This window comes from Rousettus aegyptiacus, unplaced genomic scaffold (assembly GCF_014176215.1).
Source record: "Rousettus aegyptiacus isolate mRouAeg1 unplaced genomic scaffold, mRouAeg1.p scaffold_m13_p_1, whole genome shotgun sequence".
Lineage (NCBI taxonomy): Eukaryota > Metazoa > Chordata > Mammalia > Chiroptera > Pteropodidae > Rousettus > Rousettus aegyptiacus.
This window is the reverse complement of record NW_023416284.1, coordinates 163,747,770-163,764,971: the sequence shown is the minus strand read 5'-3', so window position 1 is coordinate 163,764,971 and position 17,202 is coordinate 163,747,770. Positions and strand designations below refer to the sequence as shown.

Below are 17,202 nucleotides of genomic sequence, written 5' to 3'. Positions count from 1 at the left end.
TCTCCTCTCCCTGATATAAATATCTCACCACATGCAACCCGAGAAAACTTTAAGGGTATCTATATCTATGTCTCTATCTACATCAATATATCTAATCATTTCTGCCACTCTCAGTAATATCCATCTAAGATGATTGTTTAAAGTGTTAACTGGTTTTTGAGACACAATTATCTAATACGTACTTTAGAGCGTTCTTTGAAACAAAACATTTGATGTAACTACATTTTTGCAATTTATTAGTTATAAAAATTATCTAAAAGGAACTACTTTATTTCAGCCTCTTCATTTTCTTCCCAAATCCTCTTCTTAAATAGTCCATGACTCATGGAAATGACCACTCCTAGTCATTTCCTTTCCTTTATAATCCAACTCTCTATTTTCTCTATTAATGGGATAGAAAATATGATTGTTCTCTTGCTGCATCTCTAGGAAGATAAACTTTTTAGTGGCTTTACAGATATTATATTTGTTGAAGAAATATTTACTGAATATATAATATTGGCTGAATCCAGTGGCATATGCTCAACATACTATTGGGGTTGACAGAGATCAATAGATGTGAACTCTTCCTTTAAAAGTCATATACTTGGTTTCAAGTGTAAGACACATATGCTTATAATAATGATAAAAGAAAAGGTACAACAATATCTCTAAAGATGGAAAAGATGTAATGGAAATTTAAATAAAGGTAAGATTATTTCCATAAGAGAAAATTGGGGAAGACTTTGCATAACGTTGGAGATTTCATTTGTCCTAAGCCAGCAAGACACATGTCATGTTGAGGGGCTGACCTGTAGGTTAAGTATAATGGGAGTATAGGATATGGAAAAGGAATAATATATTGTGACCCCAACATGGCAGATTGGTGCGAAATTATAGAAAATTAAGTCTGGAATATGAACTTTACTTAGTAGGGAATAAGAGATTATTGTTTGTGAGAAGGGAATTAAAATAGCAGTAGTGTGTTCTTATTACCAAAATAGTCTGGTGCTGAATATAGACCATTAAACATGTTATTACAATACAATGGAATGAGTAATGTGATAGGGGAAATTCAGGGTGTATACAGGAGAGAAATCAACACCAGATTTTTAGCTCAATAAAAACTTCTCCCTGAAGACAATGACATCTCAGATGAGGTCTCCAGGATAAGTGAAAGGTACTCTGGTGAATAGAGGAATACCTAAGATGAGTAAGAGATACTCCAATAAAAAGAGAGGGTGTTGGGATGCAAAAGTGTTGCATGCCGAGACGGGAACATTTACAAAGACAGACAAGTGAATATGAGCATAATTCACTCCAGAGACCAAAATAAGTTTGGTTTGGCTAGAGTGATAAGAAGTGAAGACAATACATGATCTTTTAATCATATTAAGAAATTGGGACTTTATTCCAAGAGAAATAGTAATATATTGAAGAGTTTTAAACAATAAAGGACATGATCAAACTTGTATTCTGAAATATTACTTTGACAAGGTGGAGACCAGGAGAAGGAAGTGCAGAGACAGGAAGATCAGGAGGGAAAGTATGGTGGCTTGGAACAGGGTGGAGGTACTGTGGAAGAAGAGATATGAGCAGATTTAACAGTTGTTTAGGAAATGCCATCAATAGAATTTGGTGATAGATTGAGAGTAAAAGATGAGAGATTTGCTATGGGATGAGAATAAAGAATGGGACAATCAGTATGACGCTCAAGTTTTAGGCATGACAAATGGGTGCCACTTTATTGAGTTAGGTCTGACAGGGAAGATGATAAGTTTAGTTTTGAACTTAACATCAAAGTGTTGATGGATATGTTGTTATGAGACTCAGCAGAAAAACCTAGACTAGAAAAACAGTTTTGAGTATCATCATATTGGTGACATAAGTCATATGAGCTAATGGGATCGTTCAGGAAGTCTGCCCAGCATACGAATAGAAGAGGATCTGGGAAAAAACAAAAGGGACCTCGGTATGTAGGAGATAGACAAGAGACACTTATAAAAATATAGACAAAGACTGCAACATAAAAAGAAGAAAAGAGAATATGGTGCCACTAAATCTAAGGAAAATTATATTTAAAAATGTAAAACGTAGCCAACAATGTTAAATCTACTGAAAGGGAAATGCAACACCTTTTACAGCTATTAAATAGCTATAAAATCTAAAATATTATGGTATTGGTGTAGGTGCAAATAAATTTTTTAAAAAAATGATGGAACAGAATAAAATCTAAAAGTGAATCAATGTGTATACCAAAACTTAGTGCATGATAAAGTTAGTGTTTAAAATGAGCGGAGAAAGAATGGACTTAGTTAATGATGTTGGGACAAAGCTAGTCCTTTGTGAAATACAAAATACAAACAAGTTAAACTTAGATTCATTCCAAAATCCATTTACAAATACAAACTGCAATTAGATAAATACCTTAAATAAAAAAACCAAAACTACAAATTGTTGGAAAATATATGATTGGCTGTATATGACCTTAAAGTGAAGAAGACCTTCCTAAAAAAGACAGAAAAGCAAAGGCCACAGAGAAAATTGACAAAATATCTTACACCAAAATAAACCTTCTGCATGATCAAAGACATTATAAATAAAATTCAAAGACCAGGGATCGATTGAAAGATATTTTCAACCTATATAAAACATATGTAACATACATTATAATAAGTAAATATGTAATATACATTATGATACATTAATATATCTCCAATCAGATTTATATACCAGAGAAGGGAGTCTGGAAAAAAAAAAAAAGAACACCAATAATTAAAGCAAAAGAGGAGAAGCCTATAAAAATGTGAAGAAAAAGTGACACTCTAAGAGGAGAAATAGAGAATGTTGTATCATAGAATCTAAGGAATTTGTGCTTTGAGAAAGGTAAAACAGCCAAGGTTCCAAAGATCAGAAATGTTAAGACTTTTAAAAGTTAAGACAGGCATAATCTCTAATGCCCTCGAGGGTGGAGGTGAGGGTGGGGGTCTGCGACAGCCCATCACCCTCTCTCTCTGCCCTCCACTCCCCATACACGACACCATGCTTGGGCTCCCCTCAGCCTGGCCCCAGGTCCAAACTTCCTGGAGCACATCACTTCCAGATCTCTCTATCGACTTGTCATTTCTTTCAGTTGATGCTGTATTTTATGCCAACTTCTAATTTATATTTCGTTATAAACCTACCTGCCAATCTGAACCCTCCTCCCTGTGGGCATTAGAATAGCGATACAGTAAAGGCTTTGAAACGAATGCCTCTAAAAATAAAATTTTACTTCTTCATAGGAATATTAGTAAACAAAATAAATAATATTTACAAATATTTACTGAGTATCTGCTGTGAGCCAGAACTAATGTTATCAGCAACAAAATACATTAAGGATAAATTACTTAAAATCTGGTAGGAGAAATATTGGTCCTACTACTGGATTTTCCTCCTATACATTTAAAATGCTTTTCATTTTAAATTATTTTCTCTGTTCATTCTAAAACTACTTACTATTCTTTCATCAAAACTGTGCCTCAAATCAACAGACGTGTCTCTGAAATGCTAATTTAGCTCAGAACCACAGCAAAAAAAAAAAAAAAAAAAAAATATATATATATATATATATATATATATATATATATATATCAAATAGAAAAAAAAAAGCGAGAAGCAAAAATCTTCTAAACTCTACTACTGAATGTTTATCATCACTCATTCTTCATCAGGGCAAATTCGTGGATCACGATTTAGCTTTGGTTATGCCCTTCCTCAAGTGTAGTTGGAATCTCCTTGAGCCTGCCAACATCAGAAGCCTTTCTCTGCAGGGCCCAGCCTCCCTACCTCCATCCGGCTAACTGAGAGCACATTTTTTCAAAGGCAACTTCTTGGCAGCACTCTCTAGTGCCATCCTTCTACTCATTTTCCACCCACTTCCGGGTCCATTTCCTTTTTCCTTTTTCTTCCCCGCCCCCCTCCCCCTGCTTTTTTTAGGCAAGGCGACCCTTGGTTGACCTCACAGATTGCAAAGACCTTGTCAGTTTACAATCCCTTATTTTTTATTATTTACGCCTACAGCACCTGGTATTCCTAGGTGGTCTCTCATCCAAGTACTAACCAGGCCTGACCCTGCTTAGCTTCCGAGATCAGACGAGATCAGGCTTGTTCAGGGTGGCATGGCCCAGTGGGTCAATTTTCCATTCCTCTGCTCTCTGCTGCCCAAGGCAGGAGCTGTTATCACATCATCAACAGATTTTAAGAAAGTGCCTATTTTGAACATAGCAGTTATCTGATAACCTAATCCACACTGAAATTTTAACAGGAGTGGGGACAAGATTGTGTCATGACTCCTATGGCTATTTGCTTTCAAAATGGAATTTTCTAAACTAGAGACATGTTATGGAGTGAACTGTTACCCTCCACAAGCCATGCATTAAAGTCCTACCCTTCAGATCCTCACAATGCGACTGTATTTGGAGACAGGGCCTTTAAAAAGATAATTAAGTTAACATTAGGTCATTAGGGTGGGCCTTAATTCAATATGACTGGTGTCATAAGAAGAGATTAAGACACAGACAGGTACGGAGGGAAGGCCATGTGAACAAAGAAAGAACACATACATCTAACGAGCTAAAAAGAGAGGTCTCAGAGTAAAACCAACCCTGCTGACATCTTAATCTTAAGACTTCTCGCCTCTAGAACTGTGAAGAAATAACATTCCTATTGCTTAAGCCATCAGTCTGTGGTATTTTGTTATGGAAGCCCTGGCAAATTAATACACACCAGAACATAGGTCCTAAGGCAGAGGCTTTGAGGAAAATTGCTTTTTCAGAACACAAAAGGTAAAGGGTTTTATATATTGGACTGCTTGTGTGTTTTCCTTTTTCGTTACAGCAACATATATTTTCCCATAATTCACATTTTGTTTTCTTATTGATTTCATCTTTATATTGCTAAAAGTTTTGCTTGTTGTGACATAGCAATTATAATTTAAAAGTCCTAATTTATTAAAAATAAGTGAATGGTTGATTACTTTCTTAGCAATGTTATAACAGGATTTCCTTAAACAGTAATACCCTGAGTGCATTTAAAATAGAGATCCATTCCATTTATAATGGTTAACTTTTTGTCCATTTTTAAAAATGCTTGAATTTTTGAGCTATTATTAAAGTAATCTACATTAAAAGAATTATCATTGCAAAGTTCAAATTCATAATAAAAATTAAAGTTTGATTATTAACTTTGTAAGATTTCCTAAAATAGCAAGCTACCTGAGGGCATTTAAAACCTGAATTCCATTTAACAGAGCTTGAACTCACACATTATTTTTCAGGAGTCTTCTAGTGAGTAGGAAATTACTTTACCTGTATTTTAGGAAAGCACACACATGCCTTTCTTAAGTATTCAGTAATATATCCCCATTAGGCAGCAAGCTTTATGAGGTCATTGGATCAAGTCTAATTAGCTATGTAATGTGTTCCCAGCACCCAGCACAGTACCTGACATTTCGTAGGCCATCAATACGTAGCTGTTTAATGACTGAATCGATGAACAAAGGGGAGTGGGTGGAGAGGTTGTATGTATGTCAAAGAGACTGAAAGGAGGTCTTTTCAACAGCACACCCAGTAAGTCAGGAGCAATTAAACTGTGCTGGGGAGTCTAGACTATGTGAACCCAAGGGAAAGATATTGGATACTTTACTGAGTGATCAAGGCATGGGGCTCTTATTTTATAGGAAGATGAGGATTTGGGCCAGGGCAACTAGAACAAATATTCTACCTAGCATTAAAGAAGAGCTATAAGAAATTATGTCTCAAGGAGGACTGTGAGCAGCAGAAAACTCCACCTTAATATTTATTCGGGGGACTTCAGAATAACAACAGGAATATATACAGAACTAGTATAGTGTGGGTGTAGACAGTAAAATGAGAAGTTGGTCTTCTAATGATAGTAAACCAGATAGTCCCTGAGCAATAGATCCTTGTATTGAAGAAAGGGGCCATTTATTCATCTCAGGTCTCTTATCTCAATATCATTAACCAATCACTTAAAAAAAAGAACGACTGTATGTCCCTTGCAGAGTCACGACCTAAGAGATGATCAACTTTTAATATTATCAGAATCACCTACATATAGTTAAGTCTATATCACATATATTATAGAATCCCACTGCAAAAGACCCCAGGGTTTGTGATAACTCTTCAGATTTGCAATTATATTGTGATGACTCCGAACCTTCATCTGAAGAGAGGGGCAAAAGCAGGTGCCTGATACAGTGTGGATTTGTCCTGTTGGCTATAATCGCTGTGTTAAATTTTTAAAAAAACTATTTACATCAAATCGTGTTAAAAAAAATCACATGTAAAATTAATTGTGTAACATGAACAGTATTTAAAATGTTTAGTATGTGAACATATAGACATACACATATAGCATTTTAGATGCCTAAGATGGCAATTTCACCTTATTTATTGAGGTAGACATGTCAATAAGAAACTATTTCCAATTCTTAGATTAAAGAATACCTAGGGACATGTTTCAGCAAGATATTGAAAATATAGATGTATTTTTCTCTACAGTGTTCAATATTTCCCCACCTTTATCTCCCCTGCCTGGTTGTTACCATGGCACAAGTCAACCCCACATTGTCTGTGCTGCATGATCTTAAAATCAATACCGATTTTACCGTCTTCTCCATGTGTGCTGGAGATGAAAGCAACACTCATATCACTCATGTGGATTGACCAGTGAATAAACTGCAGGAACCAGTAACTTCCTAGTTTCTTAAGAAGCTATGAAATTGATCCAAATATATTATTCCCCAAGTCCAATTTGAACAGTGTTAAGCTTTTAATTCTTCCATTTTTATCATCCTTTAGACACCCAGGCTTATTTCCCAAGGCTATGTCAAAACTCACTCAATTCCACTGATAGTTAGGAAAGTAAAGTCCTATCTTGTCTCTCTTTGATTTACCCTTAAGTCTAGGCAGAGTGGCAGCCCAGTGAATTCCTATCATCCTTAGGGATGCTTCTCCCCTTTCTCTTGAGGGAATCTCCATGAACTTCCTGTTCCTGATCATAACCTACGTCAATTTCCTTGAATGGGTTCTTGTTTCCAGCCTGTTCCCTACTCTCTCTTTCTCTGAACGCACTCTTTTCTTCTCTCAGTGACAGCTCTTTCACCCCCGATTAAATCATCAGGCTACTGAACGCTGGTTTTTCTCAGTTATTTCCCTTTCTTCCCAGATTTGCCTCATTTCTGGTCACCGGCCTGCACGGCTGTTATGATATTTTCATTCAGTTTCTGGGAATCCTTGGTTTCTTGTTTCTCATCCAATTATAAAATAAGTCTCACGAATATACCATCTTATATTTGACAATATCTTGTTTTCACCTGCAGTGGGGGGTAAGATGTAAATTTATGACAGGAACATCTTCTCATATTTTCATAGGTAATATTTTGGCTTTAAGAAAAGCCAGAATGCTAAATGTTGCCAAGACTCCTGCATGGAAATAAATGGTCCTATATTTATCATCATTTGTTGTATGTTTTATATCTTCATTGTTTAATTATGGTTCCCTGAACCTGTAGGTACTCAATTAACTAACACTTTTCTCAAACACCCTTACTCTGCTACTCCTCAACGTAGCATCAGATTGGATAGCTAGCCTGTTGTATCTGCAGAGAATATATAACCTTAGCGTGTACTGCATTTGTCTCCATGGATACCAAATTTCTGTGAATGGCACTTAGAGTGAAAAAAATCTATAGGGGGAAGCTGAATTTTGCACATTCTTTCAATTCACGTGCTCTTCTTCTTGACCCTTTTATCTCCTAGATTTTCTACCCCAGACTATGTATGGCAAGGAGTCTAGCATGCTGCGCACAATAGATAACCTGTTTTAGGATCACAGGACATCATGTTTGTATCTTTTTTATTGCTCCGTGAGCATTGACTTGTAGGTATTGAAGCTGCTGTAAGAAATAGGAAGGTAAAAGTGTGAGTCTATTTTTCACAAATTCTAACCAGGGATCCCCACCTTAAGGAGCCCAGGAACTTAAAGTTCACTAAGAACACTAATTATAGAGGGGCAAGAATGCTAGAGCAATTCTTACATCTTTAAAAAGCTAAATTAAATTGATAGGCTTTCAGGGCCCAACAAAAATGTCAAAGTTCATTTTTGGTTGGAATGTTATTAACTCAGCAAATCCCTGTTTACTACTATGTGCTGCTTAAAGACCCTGGTGGATTGTTACTTTTGTTCTTAAATAAATAAAAATGGAAGACATGTTTATTACTATAGTAAAATGGGTTATATTTATGTGATATGATGAGAAACCTGAGTAGAAAGTTAAAATTAATGTAGAACGCAGTCTGCTTTGTAGATAAAATCTTTCAAAATTGTAGTATCCATAAACAACAAAAAAAGGATCTTTGATAATTAGATAAATTTGAGACTAACGTCCTGTCTGTTGGTCTGTATTTTCCATTTTAATGCCTAAACTTCCTTAAGAGCAGCAGATACACTAAAGTTAATTTTTGACATATTTCCATCTTGGCTGTTTGCTTGTTCTGAACTTACTTTAAGAAGGGAAAGTAAACCTCAGACCATTAGGTAAGGATATGGCTTCTATTCTTCAAAGACCCCATGGAAGACATTAAGAAGCTGGAACATGGGTACTCAACAGACTAAAGCTGAAGATGACAAGGATATAAGTGCTCTGCAGAGATCACTGGGACTGCTGGTAGTTGTGACCTTGAGCATGGTGCACAGGTCATTCTTCAGCCCCCATTGCTCCCAGGGCACAGCCAGTTGGGACTTTGTGGAAAAACTCTAATAACTTTCCAAGAAGGAAAGGCAAATTGCTCGGGACTGATCTTTAAAGATCAGTTTGGATTGCCTTAGGGTCAAAAACAGGGTTCAACCCCACAATGTCCTTAATTATCAGACTTTTTTTTCTTTTATCTCACTAAAATACATGCTAAGTAGAGAATATAAAGAGTGTTTTCCTCCATTAAAAAGAACCTGTCTCTATATTCAATATTCATGCTACCAACAGTGACAGATAACTACAGGTGAGAATGGCTAAAAATTCCTCCCTGCAGATAGCTATCAGATTCAACCTCCCTCCCACTTAGTAGAAATAGTAGAGGGAGCAGAAAGGACTTCTGGGAAATATTCATGCTTATGTCTTTCTTTTCAACATTCTGAAGTAAGTCTAATGAGTACTCCTTCCTCTTCCTTTCAAGTCAGGCAAAAACAGAAGTCAAATATTTCTTATTCAGTAGTTGGTCAGTATCAGATACACCTGAGAGAGATACAGGCTTCATTCCTGATATGAAATTTAAACCTGGGAAAAGGGTTATGCTCAAAAGATAGCAAAAATGTATAAAGAGAATGGCAGAAGCCATCACTCTGGGCACATGCTGGCTTCAATATTAATACACCCAATAATTGCAAAAGAACACAATACTATTCACCGCAATGATGGGAAACACTTCTTGAAAAGGAAGAGTTTATGAATTGAATGATATCAACTAATTATACCCTAAAAAAGTCTGTCAACTCAAACAAGAACAAGTCAAAGAAACATTCAGAAAAATAGGCTGGGACTAACAGCAAAATATCATTTACTTCAATGAAAACTTCAGAATACATGTTGCAAAGCAAATGTTAACTTGGTCTTGACTGTTACAAACAGAAGGTAATGCCACAATTTTCTCTGGTATACAATATCCAGCCTAATTTATTTTATATTTGTAAACAAATTCATTTTTATACCAATTTGTTTTTAAAAATATAACAAAAACAAAATTTTCTCTTTGTTCTTATCTTTTTCCCTTAAACTTTTTAGTCTACTTCTCTCCTCTCTCCACAGTTGGAAAGACAACGGACTGCAGTGAGAATTGATAAGTTCCTCAGAGAAGGGATCATGTCTTATAATTCTCTGTAAACTCATTGCTTACTACCATGTTTGGCTGATTCAGATACTTAAAGAGTGTTTGTTAAAAGGTTAAGTGAATGGGCTGATGAATATTTGAGTGGGTAAATATGTTTATGTTACCTTCCTAATGTAACTTAAAGTAAAGAACATATTGTCTCATGTTTATTATAATTTCTGTGTTAACAACTGTAGAGAACAGGTCTTTTGGACCATGTAAAAGTGAAAGGAAAGAAATTGCATTTGCTACACACTCAGAACATGTCCTGTGCTGGTGTTTTCATACGTGACCATGGTTAATCCCCATAAAGACACTGTGAGAAAGCATCATTATCTGCCTTCTATAGATAAGCAGATAGCATCCCAGAGAAAATACTAACCTGTCCAAATTCACATGGCTAAGAGGTAGGATTTAAATTCAGGTGCTACTCTTCCCAAACAGTATACCTTTTTCTCTCCAAATACAAAAGCAAAGTATAAGATTAAATCACTAACAAATCGGCTTGTAAGACTATTTAAAATACTTGGCACTTCTAAGCGGTCCCCATCAATTTATTATTTATTTACTGAGCACTCACTGTGTCCAAAGTACATTTGAAATACAAAGGGGCACAAGAAGATAAATTTCTGCTACCTTTTACTTTGGGCAGCTGAGGCTTGATGTCAATAATCTAGATAACACAACATTTCAAATATATGAGAAATATAAAAATGTGAAGGATTTTCAAACATCTATTAAAGTAGACAAAAATATCTATCCTGAGACTAATGATAATTTGCTCTCATTAGTTAAATTAGATTTAATGTTAAAATATTATCTTTACGAGCATAATAATCATTGAGCTAATTCTGTAACCAAATAATCTTTTGATGCTAAAAATGTCCTTAAAACTGATGCACATTTTTGAGAAGATTTTAAGAGTTTACTGGACATCTAAAAGTATTCTCAAACACTAGGGATACCCGGATGTTGATGTTCACCTTCTTCCTCAGAATCCAGAGACAATCAGGATCAGAAAAATTTGAGAAATGATGTGCTGTTAGCTATTTGTTCCAGTTCTACCATAGAATAGCCATAGAGGTATGGCCTTAACATTTATCTCAGTGGTACACATTGAGTGGGGGACACACAGTGGGTCACAGACATAGTTCTGGGGAAAGCACGCACCTGGATAGATACAGGTCAGGATGGAGAACAGTGGAAGTAGACGAGGCTAAGTCATCCTTTCACACTGGTCTGAGCAGGTCCTAGAGGTGGAGATGGAACTTCATGGATGATCACAGAGTAAGTGCACTCCCCACCACTGTGAGCATCCAGGCCTCTAGGCCTTGTGTTGCTCAGCCATGGATAATGGGGAATGGAAGTTCCTCTCCAAGCCAATGGCTCTTCCTCTGCTAAAATTCATCTGGGTGATGGGCCAGACCAGGTTGGGGAGCAGAGGTAGAAGGAAAATCTATTCTGTACCCTTATTGGGCCACCAACTCAGAAGGCTATGTACCAAGCTACTAATTGTCAGGGCCCAGCAACCCTTTCTGACACAGCTCACACAAGGCAGACATTGTTCTCAGTCAGACTTCGCATCAGAAGAAAAAATTCTACAGCATAACTGTGGCTAGACTTTCTCTCCCTTGTCTGAGATGCTATATTACTGTATTTGTGTCTTCCTTGGATCTGGGCAATCTTATATTCCTCTCAATCCTGTCAAGAAAATGTCCCAGCACAATATTAAATGCACTGTTTCCTGACTGTGAGTGAAAGATGTCTTCTTATCTACCTCCTTGAACTGAAAGAAACTGTTCCAGGAAGTTTTCTAATAAAAACATAAGGGAAGCAGAAAGCAACTTTAATTTTTCATGATTTAGTCTTAAATCTTGAATTTTCACAAGAAGTATGCATTATTTTGCAATAATAATAAAAAAGAAGGCCTGTAAGGAATGAATTTACTTCACTATTTCACATAAAATCATTATTATAAATGAGTTTAAAGATATTAAATATAATGCATATGTTTTATTGAGTGCTTAGGGAAGTGGTACAATTTAATTGAGGATTTCCTGTGCTGTCTGGAGCTGAGAATAAGGGATTGTATTGTGGCCTCCCTGGCCCTGCTTTCCCCCAGAGCCTAATATATCAATCAAATAAAATTAGTATAATTAGGAAGTTGACTAAAGATGGAGGGGCTCTTTCTTGTAAATTTTTCAAGTGAAAACCCAAGTGCCATTATAAAGCAAACAAATTTATCTATTCATTGAAATTAAATGAATATGATTATTATTGCTTTAAGGAACTCAGATAAATTGAGATTCGGATCATTCGAAATACAAATGAATTCTCAGGGAATGAACACAGGCTTTGATTACAAATGATCAGTGTTTCCCTCTGCTTGGTAACTGTGTGACTCCCTGGCTTGTGTCCTGTGTCTGTCTATGATGCCTGTTCTTATACTGTTGCTCAGTCCAACTCACCCAGCTTCTGAGGGCGGGGGTTGGTAATGGTGTGACCACTGGCTGGGCTTGCAGAGGGCTGTTTCTTTATTATCATCCCAGAGGAACCCTACAGGGGCTGTGGGTGGTTTCTCTCTCTTAAGTCCACAGTAACCTCTAAGCAGATAGCAATTTCAAGAGGGTGGCAGGAATTGCAGAAGGCTGAGCAGTGAATAGGAGTAGAAGAGATGAATACAGTCAGGGGTCTTGGCTGCCAAGGAGAGAGCGAGAGCAGCAGCTTGAGGGTGATGCCAAGTCATATTCAAGTTAGTTTAGATGTGGACATGAATTTAGCATGTTTATAGTCTGAAAAAAAACACGTCAGGAAAGATGAGGACCTCTTGTTTTACGTTCATCCCGAATTTCCATTGAGTTACTTCAGATTACAAAACACTTAATCTGTTATTTATGTATGTTTATTTTAAGAACTAGAAATCTCTTTTAAGTGAGAGGATGAATCCAGCAGCTGGGGGCTCCATGCACCTCACTAACGAGACCATATAGATGCCGAGATCTCTATGGGCTAAATAAGAAGACAAACTCTGGCAGTCAGTCAGTCAGTGAAAAAAAAACACCACAAAACTTAGCTTGTGGCTTTAATATGATTTAAAAGTGTTCAAAATTATACTGTATTTTCCCCTGTGCTTTTCCCCTTTCACTGTTTCATGCACGTAAGGTACTTTCAAAAATGCTTGCATTTTTCTTGGAACACTACTCAGCATCCTTCTCTGAAATAAAGTAGCATAAAGCTTCTTTACAAAATCTGAAGTTACTTTTGTTTTTCAAACACTGATCTTAAACAGACTACTATTATGAAATGTTTAAATGTGGAAGAATTAGTGCCTAACTATAGTGCTAATTTTAAGAGAACCTGTAATTAATGCTAACTGGTTGCTGAGGGATTTTCAACTTATAATGCCAGTTGGTTCATGTTGGTTAATAAGAAATGGCTTGATCTTCCTGCAAGAGATATTAGCTAGAAGGAAATGAATCCTTCTTCCACAGAAAAGTGCTTTATCTAAACTTATTCCCCTTTGTGAGGTGAGCATCACCAGGCCCATTTTACAAAGCAGAAATTGGAGGCATAGAGGCTATGAAACAGACATATTACATGGTTGGCTGGTAAGTATCAGAGCAAGACTCCAAACCAGGCATGGCCGGCAAAAAAAGCCTGTGTGCCTGTATCCATTATGTTGCAGTTCCTGCTTTCTCAAGGAGAGAAAGGAGAGGTAAAGCACCAAAGGTCATGCTGTACAATAGCAGAAATGGGCTTACTCTAACAGGTCCCCTTTAGGATAATAACTCTGTATCAGTAAAGCCACATTTGATTATCTAAGGACATTCTGGCCCAGCTCGGCTGGGACCACTTAGATCTGCTGTAACTTACTCTTCATGTAACGTGAAATTATTTTCCTTTTCCTCTTATGTTTCACCTCATATGCATCAAAAAGCAGCTAATCTAGAAAGATGAGATCTATGTTCTTTCTCACATCTGATTATTTCAGTCTATTATTTCAAAGTCTTTGTAATCTTCCTAAATCCTTTTTCATATCCTGAATGGCTAACATCCAGGTTATCTAACTGATACGCTAAAATGTATCCTTATACTTTCAGATACAAATTAATGATGGAATTAGAATTGGATAGGATTTTTTCATTAAATTTCTACACTGTGGTGATGATAAGTATTTAAATATGGGGATGTAATATACAGCATGGTGACTATTGTTAACTACACCATATTGTATATTTGAAAGTTGCTAAGAAAATAGATTTTAAAAGTTCTCATCACAAAAAAAATGTGTAATTATGTATGGTGATTGATGTTAACTAAACTTATTGTGGTAATAATCATTTCACAATGTGTACATATATTAGATCGTTATGTTGTATACTTAAAACTAACACAATGTTATATGTCAATTATATTTCAATGAAAAAAAATTTAATCTGCCTTTTTGAGTTTTGCTGCTTGAATGCCAAAAATATACCAGCTAAGCCTTGATACAACAATATATTTTCACTGAAATGATGATCTAAAACAATCACGTACTGATATATGCCGGAAGTGCAAAATATATTTTTCCCTTGGAGGAAACAAAAGTGTCAATTGCCTTAAATCATTCTTAATTTCATAAAGTAGATAAGGACAAGAAATTTTTTCATATCCTGACAGAGCTGAGAAAATGCAATTTTTAGACTTGCTACCAGACCGGCTTTTGCTAAAAATGTTTTCAGTCTCCAGTCTTCACATGCATCTTCGTGCTGTCAGGCATGGAACAACTTTTCCATGAAAACAAAAACACTTCCCAAAGAATGTTCTCAGAAATTCTAAAGAACTTTAAAGGAGCATTCTAAATCCTAATGTTCTGATGGTTTCACAACTCTTACACTTCTTCCAAGTTCCCCTGTCCCTAATTTGTTCTGGTGAGTTTTTGTTTGTTTTCACTCAGATGGTTTTCTCAACTGGGCTCTATAGCTCATGTCAGCAAGGAGAGAGTCAAAAATATCCATGCTGGATGCCAGGAAAGCGGTAACCAACCACACACACACACACAAAATAGAATGTTCTACAGGCTTTTAACTCTGTAGACATCAAGACAAATTATTTATAGGCAGCTGAATAACTTATAAAATAATTCTGTTTTAGGTAGGAAAAGCATTAGTTCGATTGTCTTGTCTTCCCTATATTAGTGAAGAGAAAGAAGCAAAACAGAACTTGGTGGGTTTTGCTTCTGGTGGCTCTAGGTCTTTTATGTGGAACATGTCTTACGAAAGTAGCATTGGCAAAAATATACCCACAAATATGTTTTGAGAAACAAGCTATAGAACATGTACACAATATGACACATAATTACTATGTAGGGAAGTCAAACTCCCGCTGAGAATGTTTTGCATCTGTGTCAGTGATTGGCCTTGTCTCTCTCTTTCTCTGCTACCTTGCAACTATATATTAATTCTCCCCGCTCCCTCCCCGTCTACCCCCTTCACTCTGGCAGTGTTTTTTTTTTATGGAATCCACCCACCAGTCAGATCAGTAAAAAAATCAGTCACATTATTCATTTTTTTACTAATTCGGCAATGACTTATTGACCACTTTACCACTTGTGGATATTGCCTAATGCTATGTCCACTAAGAAGAAGACCCCGCATGCAAACTCAAGAGGAAATGAACAAAGAGTAAAGTGCATGCAGGAATGGATACCTGGCAAAATGCAGGGAGCTCCTCCTCAGTCACAAATTGGGAAAACTGAATTTGGACCATGACTGTTATTATGTCACCATGTTTGTGTTTCTGTTGTTTGCTTTTCATTTTTCTTCAAAAATTAAAATGTTAAAAACATTTTTTAAAAAAGTAAAAAGAGAGCCATTGACTTCAGCGCAGCAACGCTGGACCAAGTTCTGCTCTGCAGCCAGATGTGAAGACATCAGTCGGCCTTCACATCTGGCTACAGACACAGAAGGATCTGTTCGTGTAACTGACATGAGTATTCAAAATGACTCTTTATAAGAAACATTTCTTCCCTTTTTGATCTCTTAGAGAGTATATATTCAACTTTTGAATCAATCGTTGAAAAATGTAATACTTAAGAGGAAACCTCTTTATTATATTGAAGTCAATCAACATAGCTTTTATCTTCCAAGCACTGTGTTAGATGCGAAGGACCCAGAACTGAATAATGCATAGTTCCTGCCCTCAAGGAGCTGACATTTGAGATGGGGAAACAGGTGAGTATCCGACACACATATATGTCTGGCTCTATCTATGATTTAACTCTGATTTGTTCATGTTTCTGCTCTGAATATTTCTTACGTTCGAGTTTTGAATGCAAATTACTTTATGTCATAAGACAAAAAATAGAATGTTCTTTTTAAAAAATAGATATGTTGAGAATTTGTTACATTTTGCACATTTTTTTGAATTATCATCTTTTTTTGAGACATTTATTATCGATTTCTCCATTTCTCTTGGTGTGGGGTGTGGTAGGGAAGGATCATTCAATTCAGAAATTTTGTTTGCTAATACTGAGAAATGAAACTTCACACAGACTTCTTAGCTCCTGGCTGCATCTTTTAGAGAGAGAGATGAGCTTGGACACATTAATTTGCATTGGGAAAGAAGAATTTGGCACAGCAAGGAGAAAAGGAGAACTTAAGCGCCCTGCAAAAAATAGGGCCAAGGAAAAGAGGCAGAGGGAATGGGATAAGCCGGTGTACTTTTAATAAATGAATCTTACATGGAGATTCCAGTTGTTCATGAGAAAAATTACTCATTGATATGGTATTAGGACACATTTGTTTTGTTTTATGCCATGGTTTCTACCGCTAAAATGTTGACATTTGGGGAAGCTGTGTTAAGGATACACCAGAACTCGTTCAATAATTTTTACATTTTAATAAGCTGAAAATCATCCTGAAATAAAACCCTAAGAAACGTGAATGAGTAATAAGTTCAAACAGAAGCTAGTGGAGCCAAAATTTAAATTCAAATATGTCTGACCCCAAGACTTTATATTTTAACCACCATGTTACTCTATCTCCTTTTCTTTATACTGGTTGATTCTATTTCTGCCTGTTCTTCACCATATTTTCTTTAAGTTCAAGGAGACTGAACTTCTAAATCATGACTAGGTTGTATATTTTGAGATCTCCTGACATCACTTACTACTGAAGCTGATTTACTAACCTCTTCAGAATAATTTCCTTCAATTTTGGACGTAGTATTAGTGATCTACTACTGTGCAACATTTTTTTATATTTGTAGTGGCTTCAAGTAACAATAAACATGCTGTTATTTCTGTGGGTCAGGA

The 17,202-nt window shown here is 36.2% G+C and overlaps 1 pseudogene; it reads right to left on the bottom strand.

The window, feature by feature from the left end:
• Positions 1–4,032: 4,032 nt before the first annotated feature.
• On the bottom strand, positions 4,033–4,153 carry LOC118605115 (annotated as a pseudogene).
• Positions 4,154–17,202: the final 13,049 nt, after the last annotated feature.